Below are 14,764 nucleotides of genomic sequence, written 5' to 3'. Positions count from 1 at the left end.
TTGCATTTGGGTACCGAACATGAATAACAACATCTACACCATTATTTATGCTAAAGACCTAACCGCACTTAAAAAATTATAATAGTCAGATAGAAAAGACAGGCAACAATATAAAAAAAAAATTGCGGCTGAACAGAGATTTGCCCTCACCTCAATAATATCAAAATGTTTGCTTAGAAAAACAGAAGAAAAAAAACTATCTGTGTGTCTTCCTCAATGGGCGAGGAAATATAAACGGCAAAAAAAACGACACATAGACAACGCTTTGTTCCAATTTAGAGGTCTAAATGTCTATCTTGTCTGTTTTGTTTTTTCGTGCCACGATAAAATTACGCGAAGGAAATTTTATACACACAGTTCCTGGAAATTTATTTCACTTTTATCTTCCTTTCAACGACGACACGAAACAAAACAAATAAACCAACCGAAAAAAAATATATGTTGGCAATCGATCTGAAGAGGTCTAAAACATATAACACAATATGCATGCAAACGGTAAAGAAGTGTGAGAGAGAGAAAGAGCCGAAAGATACTAATTATGTGCCATTATACTGTACATTATAAACGTTTATGCGGTTAAAGTGTTAAAGTGTCCATCGAATATGGAGCACTAGTTATTTTTATATCGCGCACATAAATGATTTGTTCCTGTTGCGGCTACTCAAATTCTTTGCCCCGTTTGAATGACGTGACGATGACAATGCGGGAAAATACCACTTAATACAGATCGTTAAATGTAATCCATGCAAAAATCGGTTTGATGACGTGTGTATGTATTTGTCATGCATTTGCCAAGAGGAGCTTGGCTGATAACACACACGTCATCAATGTATTGATCATAATCGTCATCATAATAGTAATAAAATGAATACTTTACGCATGCCACTATGGTATTATGTGCGGTGAGACAAAAAGGCAAGCGTGCCAATCTTATTTTTAACCGCATGAAGGTATTTCAGCAGTTACATCTTCATCAATATCAGAGCGCCAATAGAATGACTGTGATCGAAACATAAATACAATTGCAACGAGAGCGATTTCTTAAATATTTTTACCACTTTGTTTATGGGTCATAGTCGAATGATTGCGATTTTAAAATCGATTCAAAAGCACAAACAATGTGCCTGTAAATGGGAACAAAGCCGAAGCATCGCTTTGAACTACTTCAAAACTATTCATTAATTAATGAGGTGAAGAAGAAAAAAATGGTATGTGTGTTTGTCTTTTTTTTATTCTTTTCTCATCTAGCTAATACAACGGCAGTTTTAAATTCATTCCAATGTACCGCGCGAGTCATCAACGTTGGCAAAATAATTGATTCGTCTTTGCACGGCGAATGAATGCGAGAGTCATCGCGCGTTGCGCTATTCTTTCTTCTTCATCTTGTTATTATTTTGATATTATTACGTTTTTTTTTTTCATTTAGCACAGGAACCGAAAGCAGGCAGCTGCTTTAAGCACAATTTTTTTACGGTTTATTGGCATGATAAAGTGATTATAAAACATTTATTACAATGACGACATGATTAAAGGTTGAAAGAGACAAGAATTGCATGATCAACTCAACGAAAAAAAATAGAGGAAACATTTGCTAAAATTAAAGAAGCAATCGCAACAACGAAAAAAAAACACAATATATAGGCTGGGCGCCGGAGATTTGAAGGGAGCGCAAGAGAGCGAAAGATGACGAAGGAAAACGTGAAAAGGAAGTTAATGATTTTGATAAATTATCGGTTCTTATCTATTTCGCCTGTGCATAACATCGAAAAAAAGCACAGAGAAGAAAAAAAAACAACCAAAATGTATTACGTAATGTTCCATTGTAAATTATGCGCTTCTTCATACTCACAGTGAAATCGGTTATTTTTTCATCGTATCTTTCACTGCAAAACTACAAATAACTAGACTCTTACAATTATAAAATAACAACGAATCACATTTCGAACTGTAATGTCGACAAGAGTTGATGTTCAATACATTTTTTTCTTCTTCTCTTTTTCTTTCTCCCTTGTTATCTGTCCTTCCGTTGGTGTTTCCATTCATTTGTCCCATTTCATGTGCCCTGTTTAAACGATCGGTTCGTGTGCCTGTCATTTGTGTGTCACGAGTGTCAATTTTGGCGTCACTCTTTCACTCTCAATCGTAAATAAAATTGGTTTTGAGTTTTCATTAAACTGTCAGACATTAGTAAAGGTGAAATAATAATTAAAAGCGTTCGGTAATACGGTTTTCATCTTTATAAAATGAAAGAAGTCTCACAACGTGTGTTTTCATTGATTACTGTATTGCGCACAAGGCCGACACTATAACGTAATAGAGTTATTAAAATCAAATGTTTCGTGTTTCATTATTGCCGATACGGTTTCGATTCGTTCATATATAATTTTTTCGTTCATAATTGTGATCCACACGAAATGATAATGTCAAGTCATCGGGGATCATTCTTGATCATCATCATCATCATCATCATCCTTCTGTGTAACTTTACAGTTTGTTATTGATGCAAACGAAATTATAAATTTGATTGAATAAAGACAAGAAATGAATGAAGAGGAAAGGGAGAGGGGAATGAACAGTCGAAACAATAACAATACACAATCATATTTTAATTAAGTTCTTTCTCATGCTCAAAGCTCAATGGAGCATTCCCTTTTTCAAGTTTGTCATTTGTCTTTGCTCTCACTTCATAGGCAGTTTTTTTTCTCTCTCTTCCTCTCTCAGTGTGAACGGAAAATGCTACTCTGCAACAATCTAGTTGCTTTCGACAAATCATGTGATTGAAAAGAGATCTGCAAGTGCCGCTTCTTTTCACAAACTGATTTTTTACATTGATAATAGCATTTTCATTTCTCTTTTCATATAACTGCAACGATTGATACTTTTTCACTGCGATTTTGGTTCCCTTCTGCATCTGCATTCACTGTGCTCGTTGGTGGTACATCGCATATATGCCCAAAAACAAAAAAACATTTTTCGTGTATATTTCATCGGTGTGTATTGTTATTTTTTAAAACAATCCAATTCGTTGACCGGATACAAACCGCAATACCACATTGTATTGCATCAATTTCCCTTTAAACTTTTTTTTGTGTTTTTCTGTCTCTCTCATCTTCCATTGTATCTAGTGCAGTAACACAAAGTGCTTATCTTTGTTTGAAATATATGTTTATTTTACATAATGCCGTTCATTTCAATCTTTGCGAAAGAAAAAAAAAATTCGTTCACCTTATATTTTGTCTAGATCGTTGATGTTGTTTATGCATTGTTATCTTTGTGAAATATCCATTCCAGCGAAACGACTATTTCAATTCTATCATTGTCTTGCCACAATAAAAATGAAGTCATTTTCATTGCTCTCTGATTTTAGTTAAAACAAAAAACAATTACAATCCACACATGTGAAGGCGAAGCAATTAATTGTGAATATAAATGGAATCGCTGGATTGGTCTTTTTTTTGTTAACTGCCATTCATTTTGACCGGTGGGTATTATCATTTTATTTTTGTGCGAACTTGTGAAGATAACCCGCCTATGTCAATTGTTCAACGATAGAAATGATAGCAATTGATAGTACTTATGGTTTTATTCAATGTGAAATCTAGTTGATTTTACATTAAGAAATTTGTTGTTTGTTTTTTTTTTAAATTTATTTCGCTCAAGTCGATTCCCATCAGATCAGTGGAACAATAGGAAAAGTGCAGTTTTGAGTTGACATGAAAATATTCATTCAATTTGCTAATTATCTCAGTGACTCAATTTGAACTGTTTGTGTCGAGGATAAAAATACTCTATTATTTCGCTAATTTATTAATGTGTATAATTGTGTGCGTCCGAAACAAAGTTGAATAAAAAATAATTAAATGCGGAAATTAGTGAGAAAAAAAGACCTTAAATTGGCATAATATATGGCCATCCTTTTGTCTATGATAATCATTTTATTATGCCGTAATTGGTATCGTAAAACGATTTGTTGAATTTAAATGAGAAAGGGAAAAAAAAGAATTCCACGTGATTTACATGTGAAATATGAAGTCGAAGCTACCATGTGTGTTCATTCAATTTGCGTTTCTACACTGTGAAAAACAACAAATTTTCATCAGGCCCCACAAAGAAATAATTCAAATGGCACACATCCAATTTACACACATATGCGCCATTAATGGGCACGCTAAATGGAATTGAGCATAAATCTGACGAAATGATTCCAATGATGGATTGAATGAATTTGGTAATTGATTGCATATTCCCAGGCAAATGGCATCAAATGTGAAATCACATTAAATTTTGCTGGTGCGTCGAATACAAAGAGCACTGAAAAAGGTCCGATATTTCGTACGTAACACATTGAGATGACATTATGACTCTGGAAATAAAGCGATGCGATATTTTTACTAATCTATGATAATACGATCAGAATTTTACGGCGCAACCAACACTCAAGAAACTCGATCGCCTGCAATTGGTCTCTTTTATGCTCTCGCCTACATAATTATCATTTTGGTGTCTGAGTTTCTTTATGTAATCGGCGAGCAAACGAACAAGGCTAAAATCGAGAATTTGTATTTTTCAATTTTTTTTTTTTTTGGATTTATATCGCGCTAAAGCAATCGATGAAAATATCAAAAATAGCCAGCGAAAAAAAAGTTTTTTTTGTGACCGTATAATGCCAAAGTTATGCAGTAGATGTTTTCTTTCGATTTGGCATTTTCACCAATTAAATGTTACGATGAAAATATGTTTTGAAAACAATTATAATGAGTCAAGATATATAGGTGAAAAAAAAAATGTTTGTTTCAAGTAAAATATCAAAGAAAAAGCGAGAGATTGAGAGAAACAGAAAAAAATTCGGATCAAACACCGAATCGATCAGAATAATGCCGCGAACCAAAGTGGTCAGAGATAAAAAAGACACACAAATAAACGAGTGAAATCAATAAAAAAACAAATCGCCTGAATATAAGAAAAAAAAAAACAAAAAAATTAGCTAAAACGAATTATTAATAGTTTATACGTCGTTCGAGAGAGAAGCCATTTTGGCTAGGCCAACTATAACTGTGAGGTGTGTAATAACAACAACATGAATGTAGATCAAAATCAAGCAAAGGCCGTATATACAAAAGAATTGCAAGCACCATAAAACGATGAAATAATCCATCGAAAAAAAATATCATAACAACAATTTTGATTCATTTCATTCTTTCGTTTGAACCAAAAGCAAAAGTGTAGCCATTTTTCAATTCTCTCTTTTTTTGTGTTCATCTATTGAACGAATTGTGCCTTCAGCAAAATGATACACTTTAAAACATGCACGATAAATTTAGTTCGCCAATTCCGGCCCTTTACAGGTGATTGATTGAGTCTTGTGGAAAGTTCATATTGAATTTTAGTCGAATGCTGAGAATTTCTGCATAAATAACAAAGCAGAAAAACAACGGGAAGGCGTTCTTCAATAAGAAATGATCAGTCGTTGGTTTTTAGATAAATTTTCACTTCTTTATTTCTTTGATTTGTCACAAAATAAAAGAGAAAATTGTAAATTGTTTTGTTTTTCATTTTGTAATTTGGCAAAGCAGGTGGATGAACCGAGAAAAATAGTTTAAAAAAAATAAACCATAAACGTTTGGATCGATCATATGAATTCGACTAAGTCAATGGGAAAAGCGAAAATTGGCACAGGAATTTTTGTTTTTAAAGAAACAAAACACACGCATAATTATGGGTGAGAAACACAATACAATGAACAATTCAGTTGTGTGTTGCGTTTAATTTCAATGAGTTTATTGTATGGTTGATTCGCATTCTCATTGCGCTACCAAAGATGTACCTAATGTTTTAGCATACATACACAACGTAGATTACGTTTTAGCTGATGCGATTGTTTGTTTTCGATATTTTTCTCTCTCTGCACAAATAAATGCTCATCAAGATTTGTTTGGTTTTCGCTTTAAACATCTCTCTTTCTTTCTTTCTCTCTCTCTCTCTCTCTCTCTCTCTCTCTCTGCGCAACGTTGATATTCAAAACATTCATGTATGTATCATTTCGCTTCAGTTTCTGAGCAGATTTCACAAATTTTCTTTTCACATTTTTTTTTCCGTAATTTAATTAAGCCATTTGAAATGTGGTTTCCTCATGACATCTTTCTTTTTCATACAACTGTCTCACTGTGTGTATTATTGTTTATGCTGCGTATACAGGGCACCAGATTATATTTGCCGATATTTGTTGCGATTACTTATATTATAATTGACAGTTCTTCTTGAGCGCTTAATTATTCCGCCAGCCATTTATCTTTTCTCGCTCTCTGAACTACCATGCGCCACCATTTCATCTAGCCGAGAAAGAGAGTTATATCATAGATTTGTGTTTCTTTTTTCCGAATGGCTAATTACAGTTTTGCATTGACGTGGTGCGTTAATGGAGAAGAAAAGTAATAATTGTATAATAATACCGTCGAACCATTTATAAAAAAAAATTATTTCAGAAAAAATCGTTTTTTTTTCGTTGGGTTTGTTATTATACTTTGATTTTTCGTCAGTCGTTAGTTGACTCAATTTTGATGTGGATAATTTGCGCGAATAAAAAAAAACAACCGACTCTTTCGAAATGGTAAAAACAAGCGAATAAAGAGTATGACAACCATCAGAGTGATAAAACAATCTCTTTGCGGCGGCCGTAACTTTCGCACATCATTGTGATCACTGCCCTGACCAAATATTGTATTGATTTTCTTTCACACGATCATCAACGAATGAAAGAGACACACTCACATATATCTATGTAATACACCACATACACACGATAAAGCGTTTGTCAAAAATTTTCTCCGTACCGTAAATTATAGAGCAAACCCGAAATAAAAACAAACAAACTAAAAGATCTAAATCAGAACGGAGCTTCGAAAAATGAAATTTCAATCCAATTAAACTGTGTTTTCTCAAGCGACTGAAATCCGTTTTGGACGCAGAAAATAATACAAATTTGATACGGACACAAACACACACACACACATATATAATAGAATGTCAAGTATTGAGAATTTCATTTCATTGCGAGTCAGCACAATGGTGGATACAATAATTTTTTAAAATAATTAATCCGAAGCGAAAAAAAATTGTTTCATTTTCTGATTTGTTGTTATTTTCTCTGTCTCTTTTGCTCTCTCCACCACATTTCTCATCATATTCTTTGCGATTTTTAAATGTCAAAGAAATGTGAACAATTCGATTATTCGCTGAGCAAATGCGATTTCATTTTGCGGTGTCGTGTTTTGCCACTGGCAATTGACATCGGATATATCGTGCGCAGCATTTAATACGATATGGCACACAAATTGTTTTTTTTTTGTGACTTGCTTATCGCTTAGTTCACGCGCATTCGCCGTTCCAAAATGGCGATTATTTGATTGGTGTCAAATAAGCGGCTCAGTGGTCTAGTGGTATGATTCTCGCTTCGGGTGTACAAAAATACACGAACGTGCGAGAGGCCCGGGGTTCGATTCTCCGCTGAGCCCAATGATTTTTTTTACTAAACCATCAATTCAAATGTGACTTTTCGTTTATTCAACAATACATCCGCATTATTTCTATATAGAACCAATTTTCGTAAAAAAAAGAGAATTTCTCGTGTAAAAGATCACAATAAATTACAACAATGACAAGACTTTTCTTTCATTCTCTTGTGTTTGTGTCGTTGTCATTTTATGCCAATTTATAGGTAACACAAGATCGATGATAACACAAGTATTGTTATTTGTCAAATTATACATTAATCGTTTTTGTTTTCGGCGGTTGCTTTTAGATCAATAAATGACCCAGTGCCTCAATAAAATGAACAACAAAACAATACTAACATGTCATGCCGTTCGATTGTTTTGTTCGCGTTTAGCGTTCTTTTTAATCGTACATCGTCTAACAACTTGATCCCTCAGTCAGAATGTGTTGATTTTGAATAGTTCTTCTTGTCGTGCGATAGCAACACATAATGATGGTGATTATTTTTTCCCATTTGAATCAATTTGAGAGTACACGTACTTGTACAGCATACAAAGAGCGAACAACATAAAAACGGCATGCTTTTTTCTAGCAACAAAATCATCAAGCAAGAAGATGAAGTCACTAAAGAAGTAGAAGGGCAAAATAATTCTGTAACGGTAAACACACGGTGTGTCTTTGTTCAAACACAAACTCAATATTTGTTATCGCCACGATGTAGCATTGATAAGTTTGCAATTGTTGTCACATAAAATGTTGATTTTCTTTAGAACAAATTCACCAAATAATCTGATTAAAACCTGTGCGTCAATTTGATAGCGTCTACTTAAGGTTACTTTAAGTGCGTCTCATGTATTTTAATGTTCATTTTTTTCATCTGCAGGCTGTTTGCCTGCTTGATGTCACTGTATTTTTTTGTGTGTATTCAATTCGGTTTCAACGTTCGTAATATTTCTTTTGCTTTTGTTGTTGTTTTTGTCGGTGAGCGTTGTAACCGCGCATATAAAATGAATGAGTGAATGCAATGGCAAATAAAAGAAAGAAAAACTAAATAAATTTAGCTCCACGCTTATTATTTGTAATTATTGTTATATCATGAATATAAAGGTCATTAACTTTAATATGTGAGTTTGTGCGTATTGGCTAGTGCGAAGCACATACATCATTCCGAGTGTTGAGATTTGTGATCGTTGCTGTTTTTCTACGTCTCTTGACGCGTTCAATTAAACAGATACGAAGGGTTTGTTTTTTCTCTTTCGCTCAATTGTTTTTTTTTTTTTCATTCTTTCTCTACGTTTTTTTCCTATTCTGCCATTAGAACCATTTGGAAGCGTAAGTACTTGCCCACAAAAAGTGGACACAAAACAGAAGACGAAAAAAAGACTCATTCACAAGTCAATAGAATTTCTTATACATATGCGTGTTGCTATGCATTCGTATTCAGCAAATTTACGTTATTTATGAACCATTTCAATATGGATGTCGACAAAAAAATGTTCTCATCTCAAATGTTTTTTTTTTGTCTTTTACTCAGACGTTTCGTTTTTGGTAGGCTTAAATTATGTGTGCCTTTCTTTTTCTGCGTTTATTTCGGCAATTATTAGATTTTTCAATAAAAATTCTTGACAAAGGTGTACATGGTTTCGTTTGACGATGATTATTGTTATTATTTTCTCAACACTCTGTTCGTGTGATTTAAATTCCTTAAGCGGATGATCTCTGCGGATCCCATTATTGAAATTGTGGTGTATGCTCATAAAATGAGATGAGTATTCGTTATTGTTTTAATTAGTACGGACAGAGGTGTGCAGTCGAGACAAACAACATTATATGCGTTTCTAAAATCGATTTCAAAACCACAAAAAATTTGTGTAGAGATTACAAATTCCAGAAGCTATTTCTTTGAATCGACGAAAGAAAGAGAGTGAGAGAGAGAAAGAGCGACAGAGAGATCGTTTGCATCGTTGATGAATAAATTTCATGCACATTCTTGCCACTTTTTTTCTTTTCTCGATGGAGTATCTTATATATGGACTACGTGTTCATCTAAAAATAACTGTATCATCTGTCTGATGGGATTTTTGTTTATTTTGAACCGCAATGTTTTTGTTTTCAATTTTTCAATTAATATTTTTTGACATTCTCGTTCGAAAATTACATGTTATAACCGCGTAGTGAAGGAGAACACATTCCATCGTCACAGTTCGTATATAGGCAGTGAGTCGGATGATTTGGCGAAATGAGGGATACGGTAGACGCTCCTATACATTGAATACATGATGCACGCTGCATACATCTGAAAAAGCCAACCAAACTAAATAGCATATTACTCATCAGGAAAAATGATTTTTCACTTATGTCTTCATTTTCATTTTTTAAACATTTTTCGTTCGGAGAGTCGCATGATCGCTTCTAATTTCAATATCTGCATGATTTGCATATAGGAATATTGTTGTTTACACTCATAACATTGAACATTATGTACTATAAAAAGAGCGAAAGCTAAATAAATAAATAAATAACATTTTTCAAAAGCAAAATGGGGAATAGCCACGAATTTTATTGCACTAGAGATATAATTTTTAACTTACGTCCATTTAATATGAGTGTGTGCTCAAAACGTCGCACTTATGCAAATGTGTGTGTGTGTGTGTGTGTTTTGTGAGTGTAAGTAATGCGGATGGAGACACGATTATTGGCGCTTATTGAGTGACAAATATGAAAACACAGTACACTTTACACAAAACAAAAATTAAGCCGAAAAAAAAGTGAAGAATTCAATGAATAGCAAATGGTTTTGCTGTGACCGGATTTGCATATGAATCAAATTGCGAAAAAATGAAGAAAAGAGTGTCGACCATAAATAACGAAATACTTGTGTAAGTGTTTTTGTTTTTGGTTTTGTAGCTTGGTGTGCGTTGAGCATAGTTCGCTTACTTTGGAGAATTCGATTAAGGAGAAAACAGCTGCAATAACTTCGTTGCATTAAAAGACTAAACGTTTTGTTCATCATTTGTCGAAATTTATGAATGTATTTTTGTTCGTTCTTGAGCAATTTGAATGAACCGAATTAAGCAATTTATACTTTTCATGGAATCGATTTACAACGGATTCTATTTATCTCATTGATGTTTATGCCTTAATACTTGACAAGCATATGGGTGCGATTTTGCAACCAGGAATTTTTCCTTATTTTTTTTTTTCTTTATGTTCATAAATGTTCGCTAAGGTGTATTCACTTTGAAATTCAATTCGAACCAAATGCGGATCAATCGTGGATTACACATAAAAAACCATTCACTTTGCGCAAAAGTCGATTGAATTTCGAAAAGCCACATCATAGATTTTTGTGGGCCATAAACTGACAAATTTCAAACATAAATTCGATGCGATATGGAATTCATAATTCATAAACATATCGAATAAAACGTTATTTCGATTATCTGTTTTTTGATTCACTTCGCATGATATTGTAGGTGCATTTCGTAAGCAAATTAACCATTTAGGAATTTTGAAAACTACAAAAACCACAAATCATTCAATTAGTAATCGGATCGGTTTGTATGGCATGCATGTATTTAGTGATCGATATTCGGTGCTGCGTGTTCATCCATTCTTATGCAATTTTCATGTGCGCTTGAATACACATTCGTTCGTTTTGCGAGTGAGAAAGATAAAAAGGAAATGGGATACGATAAATTAGTTTGTGTCCATAAATGTGGTGACATGTTCAAGAATGTAATGAATGTGACCAGGAATTTTTTATTTTATGTAATTGTTGGGATTTTCATTCAAACATTCTTTTTTATTTTGCATTTTATAACCGCAACCGCTTTCGGTCCATCATTAATCGTTTGATTAAATGCCGAAATTGAATGAAAAATATGAAATGATTTTGTGATTTTGAAAAGTTCTCTATCGCACTCTAACTGAAATCAGATAAAATGACATTGAACAGTCATGAATGCGGCAAAAATGTGAATGCACGAATTGTATGTGAGCAATTTTACAAAAAAAAAAAAACAGACAAACAAAACCAACAATATATATTTCGGCATCTAAGCCTAATTCAACGATTTCAATCGATTTCAAGTGCGCAAAAATGATATTATTCGAATCGAAAATGGAATAATTTCGTGAACACACAGTTGGACGTTCACATATAGATTGAAGAGAATGATTTTGGTACACAGCATGTGTGGAAACGCCGCCCTCGAACGAAAAATTCGATTCCAGAAACAATCGACGTGTATCGATTGAACTTGTAAAAATGTGCGTTCTCTTGTAAATTAAATTGACTTATATATATGTGAACATAACGTAACTTATTTTATTCATTACAATAACTTTTATTGGCGCAGCGCGATTACGACAATCGCCATCAATCGTATTTTATGAATATTTAATTTTAAACTTGATCACAGCGAATTTCAATTCAAGCAAATATCGATTTGCTCCGTTTACCATTGAATTTTCTCAAGCCGAAATCAATTGTGAGTGGACCGATTGCCGAAAAAAAATAAAAAATAAAATCGAAAGCCTAGATTGTTTGCTCTAAATAAATATTAAACAATACAATATGCAACCGAAATGTGATCATAAAATCATAAGGCCAATAAATATAACAATTCAACAGCAATTCGAACACACTTTGTGCAATCATAATAAAAATTCATTCGAAAAATTTTCTCATTTTTTTGTGATTTGATGAATTGCAAGCTCAGTCACTGAGCCTCAGTCAACTGCGGTGCGTTTAATTTGGAACAAGATAAATCATTGTTAAAAATGCGTGACGCTATGCGAGATAAAAAGAAAACGAAATTTAAAGGGAAAAGGCGGAAATCGAACAAATTAAATTGAATGATTCGCAGGGCATCGTCAGATTGATTTGGTTGTATGTGCGCGCTATATAGAGTCAACGCAAAGTGATCATTTCGCATTGTGTATACATTTCGTATACCGTTCGATGGCATAAACATAATAAAATATGAACGGTTTTATGAGCAAATCAAAGTACAACCACGTTACAAGTATGTTTTTCATCTCTTCTCTCGCTATATTCTTTTTAAAAGGGTACTTCAAAGTTATTGGATGTGTTAATAGTGCATTGTGTATTCATTGGTACAGTGTCATTTGCAAAGACAACATCTCAACAAAAAAAAAAGAATCCATGTATACAATTAACGACTTTTATTTGATGTAATCTGCCTGACGGCGAGAGTAAAACTTTATAGTCTCTTTCTCTCTCTCTCTGGCCCTTTCGATTGTGCACTCGATGTGTAATTCGATTAAATGAGAAAATTCAGCAGCGTCTGGAAATATATGTATAAATTCTATTGTTGCATTTTTGTTTTTTGTTTCATTAAAATCTTACTTCGGTGCATTTACAATTCGGTCGTGTAGAAACCATAAATTAAATAAACGGATGGCTCTTTTGCAGAGAGCACACTAACATTATTTGAATAAATATTTAAATGGTAAAAAAATACACACACACACATTAATGAATATTACTGACAAATGTTACGATTATTGCTTGAAAGCTACACGGTTTATGTGTTGCATAAAATTTAAGGATTCTACGGAAATTGTTTAACTAATTTATGATGAATAAAATGTAAAATTACCACATTGGCAAGCATTGGCGAAAGTATGAGGTGTGTCAGCGTCTGTTGGCCCTTTGAAAAATGACAAACGGTGAATAGCAAAAAAAAAAACACTTAAAAATTCGATTTAATCAAATGAAATAACGCTCACTGACTTTGGTCACAAAAGAATGCCGGTATAACGGCTAATTTTTTGATGAAGTGCAAAGGTGTTTGTGGTTATGTTATAAAACATTCTCGTTATTTGTTATTCAATTGAAGCCTACCATGAGCAGAAAGAGTTAGAGAGTAACATCATCTGACTGTCAAACGGAAAAGATTTTTTTCTCGCTCCATAGTTCTGGTTAATTCAGCATTTATTTGGATTTCAATTATATCAATCAACTTGAGTGATGAGTTCACAACCCAACAGCAGAGCCTACGAACCGGTTCGCTGGAATTCCACTTCGTGCGTTTTACGGCAGGAATCGAAGAGATAAAAAAAAGCCTATTCACTTTTTCATTCTTTAATTGAAAACATCATCAATCTCAACCGAAAACAAAACATCAATTAATCTTAACAAGTACAATTGTTGGTGTTGCGTATTGTTCTGATTCTTGAGTTTGTGTGTACGTTTTTTTTAAATTCGCAATCGTTTGATTCACTGTACTGGGTTTTCTTTTCTGAATTGCAAAACAGCAAGTGAACCGTTCGTCGTACCTTAACGAACGAAAAAAAAGCAGCGTTCACACAGTTGTGAGGAGTAAAAAAAGCGAGTTGTTTTTATTTTGTTTATTTAATCGGAAGTGCAAGTTTTGAGATGGTTACTGCCGACAAGCTAAATGCCGTTGCAATCAATGCAGATGTCTGTATACGCTTTCAAGAAATCAGTGGGAAACTGTAATTCATTAGTCTATCAAAATTTATTGGATATCGATTACGAGAGCAGCAGGTAAATGTGAAATCGATTTTTTTTCTGTCTCGTTTGTTTCAAATTTCGTGCAACCGATAAAATATGTAAAAATGTTCAAATGCAAAACGATCTGGATGCAATCTGAACATGTATAATAATAATACTAACTAATATCAGATCATATGTTTCAGATATATTTTGCGATGTGATTGCTCAATTTTCTCGTCGTTGATTCCAAGTCGAAAAGAGAATCGAAACGATGTGATTCTATGTTTGCATTGGTGCATTGTTGTCGACACCGTGAATGAAATACATTTTCCAAGAGAAAAATAAAATATATAAGCACAAACCACATTCACCGTTTTTTTTTTTTTTTTTTTTTTAATATCAACGTATGTTCTCTTACTCTCTCTCTTCGCCTCTGTCTTCCATATTTTAAACATTTAACCGTTACGATATTATAAAATTCGTTGTTTTTATAGTTCCCACATTAAATTTGCCTAGTGTACATATGCTTCACCGTTTTACCGCACAAATTTTTCTTCGTTACTGTTGTGTGCTGATGTGTTGTTATTCCTTCTGACTGGCATTAAGTAATCTATCGTTCGAGCGTGGTTCAGATTGCTCTTCGAACTGAAATCTGAGGGGGGAAAAAACGGCAGCCAACAACTAAATTCAAAGACAAGTGTATGTGTGTGTGTGAGAACAAAGACATCAGATGAGCTCACCAAACTACAATGTAATATTTCAATATATAATCCACTTGGTACACTC

The 14,764-nt window shown here is 33.5% G+C and overlaps 1 protein-coding gene and 1 non-coding gene across 5 annotated transcripts in view; one reads left to right on the top strand and one right to left on the bottom strand.

Annotated features, from left to right (window-relative positions):
- LOC116337654 overlaps window positions 1–14,764 on the bottom strand; it is an 83,604-nt gene that overhangs the window by 42,938 nt on the left and 25,902 nt on the right. The window contains exon 1 of one of the 4 annotated variants that reach the window (XM_031762405.1): window positions 6,769–6,787. The exons of the other annotated variants lie outside the window; for them this stretch is intronic. The gene's annotated coding sequence lies outside the window, so the exon portion shown is untranslated. Of the gene's footprint in view, window positions 1–6,768; window positions 6,788–14,764 lie in introns of those variants that run through there. 4 annotated transcript variants of the gene reach the window in all.
- On the top strand, window positions 7,420–7,511 carry Trnap-cgg. The gene is made up of 2 exons: window positions 7,420–7,455; window positions 7,476–7,511. It is a non-coding gene; the product is annotated as a tRNA-Pro (tRNA).

This window comes from Contarinia nasturtii, unplaced genomic scaffold (assembly GCF_009176525.2).
Source record: "Contarinia nasturtii isolate CC-2019 unplaced genomic scaffold, AAFC_CNas_1.1 Cnas_scaffold_285, whole genome shotgun sequence".
NCBI classification, from domain to species: Eukaryota; Metazoa; Arthropoda; class Insecta; order Diptera; family Cecidomyiidae; genus Contarinia; species Contarinia nasturtii.
The sequence above is the reverse complement of the archived record's forward strand: the minus strand, read 5'-3'. Positions and strand labels throughout refer to the sequence as shown.